General features: G+C 38.1%; 1 non-coding gene across 1 annotated transcript; it reads left to right on the top strand.

Moving 5' to 3' along the window:
* The first annotated feature begins 2,580 nt into the window (after nucleotides 1-2,580).
* LOC141662173 (small nucleolar RNA R71) lies at nucleotides 2,581-2,688 on the top strand. Its single transcript, XR_012550299.1, has one exon. It is a non-coding gene; the product is annotated as a small nucleolar RNA R71 (small nucleolar RNA).
* Nucleotides 2,689-3,852: the final 1,164 nt, after the last annotated feature.

The raw sequence follows: 3,852 nt of genomic DNA on the forward strand, positions 1-3,852 counted from the left end.
ATCAAGCCTCAGTGATATAAATCAAGATTGTGGATTTAATCAAGTGACAGAGATCTCGTCAGGGTATCAATTAATTACAAGGATTTAGTCTAAAGAAAAACAAGAGTATCAAGGTCAAGGCTTGAAGAAACGTCACGGAAGTTAGTCACTCATGAACCAGACAGTACATTGAGTGTCAACATTGAAGTGGTGGAATTGATTCATAATTGACAGTGATTTTCAGAAGATTTTCAGAAGAATGGTTGCTGCTCAAGATTAGTATTAATTCTCTATTAATTAATTAAGTCATATAATTTAATTAAGAAAATAAATTATATCTGCAAAGATTAAATTAATTACTTCAGAATTAATATTAAGGATTTTCAGAATTTTTATTAGATTAAAATCTATTAATAATTCAGTAAGACAATATGATTTGAACTACTATGCAATCGGTATGACAATTGATAGTCATACCGAAAGTCTTGCTAGTTCATTCTGATTATCTTGCTAGCTATTGGGATTGTCTTGCTAGTTCAAAAGGATAGTCTCACCGAAAGTCCTACCAGTTCAAATGGATTGTCATGCCAGTTCATTTGATTGTCTTGCCGAAAGTCTTGCTGATTCAACTGGATTGTTTTGTTTACTTAAACAACAGAAAGCAGAAGACATTCAATCATCAATCAAACAGAACACACAAGTCAAGAACACAGCAGAAACAAAAGAAAATCATTTCATTTTTCATCTGCTTTATTCAAGATCAAAATTCTAGATTGAAAAGTTAAATCCAAACCACTAGAATTATTTATCTTGTTCTTGTGTAACAATCTAGCGGATTAAAATCCCTAGAACTTAATCTCAAATCGCATTTAGCATTTGATCTTTTCATTGCAAAAATAGAAAAAGTTCATGTCGAATTTATTCTAGATTTGTAATAATTGATTTGAGATTAATCCCTTGTAACAGATACCGTTGTTGTAACACCCTTCAAGTTTAATAAAAGTTTTATTTAACTTGAATTTTGTTTCACCTTTTTATTCCGTATTTTATTCGATTAAACGGTATTGTTTGCATTCAACCCCCTTCTATAAACAAATTGGGACCTAACACTTCTACACATCTATCAAGTTTCGGCCAGTCGCCAGGAAAGGTCTTCCCAAGATTATGGGAATCTTCTTATCCTCCTCGATATCAAGAATTACGAAATCAGCAGGAAAAATGAGTTTATCAACCTTGACCAAGACATCCTCCAAAATACCTTGTGGATATGTAATAGAACAGTCGGCCAATTACAAGGTCATATAAGTCGGTTTGGGATCAGGTAAATCCAACTGCTTGAAAATTGACAAAGGCATCAGATTGATGCTAGCTCCCCAGTCACATAAGCATATGTCAAAAGATATTTTTCCAATTGTACATGGAATAGTGAAGCTTCCTGGATCTTTAAGCTTCGAAGGCAACTTCTGTTGCAGCACAGCACTGCATTCCTCCGTTAGAGCGACTGTCTCTAAATCATCTAGCTTCACCTTCCGAGAGAGAATACCTTTCATAAACTTTACATAACTAGGCATCTCCTCGAGAGCCTCGGCGAAAAGTATATTGATATGAGGTTTCTTAAACACCTCCAGAAACTTCTCAAATTGCTTGTCCAGCTTTTTCTTCTGCAGCCGCTTAGGAAAAGGCGGTGAAGGATAGATCTGTTTCTCCCCTGTATTACCCTCAGGCGGAGTGTGCTCAACAGTAGTCTTCCTTGGTTCCACTTCTTTGTCCTGCTGCACTACTTCTTTCTCAGCACCAACTTCTTCAGTCAACTCTTGAGTTTGTTCGGGATTCACAACCTTTACGGACCTTAAAGTGATTGCCTTTACCTACTTCTTAGCTTCCCTCTTTCCTGGTACTTCAGTGTCACTAGGTAATGTACCAGGATGATGATTTAGCAAGGCATTGGCAATTTTCCCTATTTGATTTTCCAAGGTCTTGATAGAAACAACTTGACTCTTGCACATAAGCTTCAATACCTCTAATTCAGATTTTTCATTGGCTTGTTGCAGCTAGAGTTGCTGTCTAGGTGCATACTGTGGTTGCTGAAAACCAGGGGGGTTGTACTGTTTAGCTGGGTACTGCTGATAAGGTTGTTGAACCGCATTCTGAGCATTGCTCCAACTGAAATTAGGATGATTGCGGTTGTTGGGATGATAGGTGGCTGGCACTGGTTGTTGCGATCGCTGGAAGTTGCTTACGAACTGAGCTGATTCACTAGAAATTGCGCACTGATCAGTCTCATGGGCACCAACACAAAGCTCATAGATACTTGTGATTTGATTTACTACATAATTAGCCAAAGTGTCCACCTTCATCGTCAAAGCCTTAAGTTGGGCAGCGATAGCAGTAGCTGCGTCTAACTCCAGAATTCCTGCGTCTTTCCCTTGAGTCAGTCTCTGGGAAGGATTCTGGTACTCATTAGCAGCCATCAGTTCAATAAGTTTATAAGATTCATCGTAGCTCTTATCCCACAAGGCTCCTCCTGATACTGCATCAAGCATGGGTCTAGAAGTAGCACCCAATCCATTGTAGAAGCAATTAATAATCATCCAATCAGGCATGTCATGGTGTGGGCACTTCCTTAGAATCTCCTTATATCGATCCCAAGCCTCACACAGAGATTCCCCTATTTTGCTGAGCAAACTAGGTAAGAGCATTCCTGATTGCAACAGTCTTCGCCATGGGGAAGAATTTAGTGAGAAACTTTTGCGCAAGATCCTCCCAAGTGGTGATAGATCCTGCTGGCAGAGAGTGTAACCAGCACTTAGCCTTGTCCCTCGGAGAGAATGGGAACAGGCGTAGCTTGATAGTATCTTCAGTCACATCATTAAATTTGAAAGTGTCGCAGATCTCGATGAAATCCCTGATGTGCATGTTGGGGTCTTCAGTAGGAGAACCCCCAAACTGAACTGAGTTATGTATCATCTGAATCATGCTTGACTTGATCTCAAAAGTGTTAGCCCTGATGGCCGGTCTGATGATGCTTGACTGAATGTCATTAATCTTAGGCTGAGAATAATCTATCAAAGCCTTCTGATTTTCTGCTTGATCTCCCATTGCTACTACAACCGGTTCTTCGACTTTCTCTTCTTCTACTACCTTCTTTTCTTCCTCAAAAACTTCCTTACGAACTATCACAACTTCTTCCTCGGCTTTATCCAGTGTTCTCTTACGAGTACGCGAACGTGTATGCATACACCCTCGCTAGAGTACCTGAAATAAGACAAGGAAACAGATAAGTAACAATGTGCGAGTCAATGAACTTTAACTACCACTGTTGGAAAGCACATAAACTCTCAATTAACACTGCAGTCCCCGGCAATGGCACCAAAAACTTGTTATTCGCTAAACACGCGCTAATAATACACGCAAGTATATGAGTTCGCAAGTAGTATAGAATCTTTTATATTTCGTTCCCACAGAGACTGTATTGGTTAACTAATTAATTCACGCACTTAAGCAACAATGTATGGTTATTATTCAATGCTAAGACGATAACTAATTGAGGTTATTTATAACTAAGAATTAAACTAATAATTATAACTACGAGAATAAAGTTGATTGAATTAATAAGTATGACAAACATGGGATTCTAACTTCATTAAATACTTCATTCAATAGTCTTATTGATCTTAACCTTAGCATGCAATGGTGGTGACACTAATTAGATAACACAAAATTGATAAACGCCAACTTTCGTTGCGCGAGTACCATACTACCAGACATCCACAAAAGAGATAAAAGCTGAATAGACACCAATTATATTGAGACCCTATATGTCTATATAATTTGTCAACATAACGGTTTAAGCACAAGTTATCTATCTCGATT

This window comes from Apium graveolens, chromosome 5 (assembly GCF_009905375.1).
Source record: "Apium graveolens cultivar Ventura chromosome 5, ASM990537v1, whole genome shotgun sequence".
In the NCBI taxonomy this organism is placed as follows: domain Eukaryota; kingdom Viridiplantae; phylum Streptophyta; class Magnoliopsida; order Apiales; family Apiaceae; genus Apium; species Apium graveolens.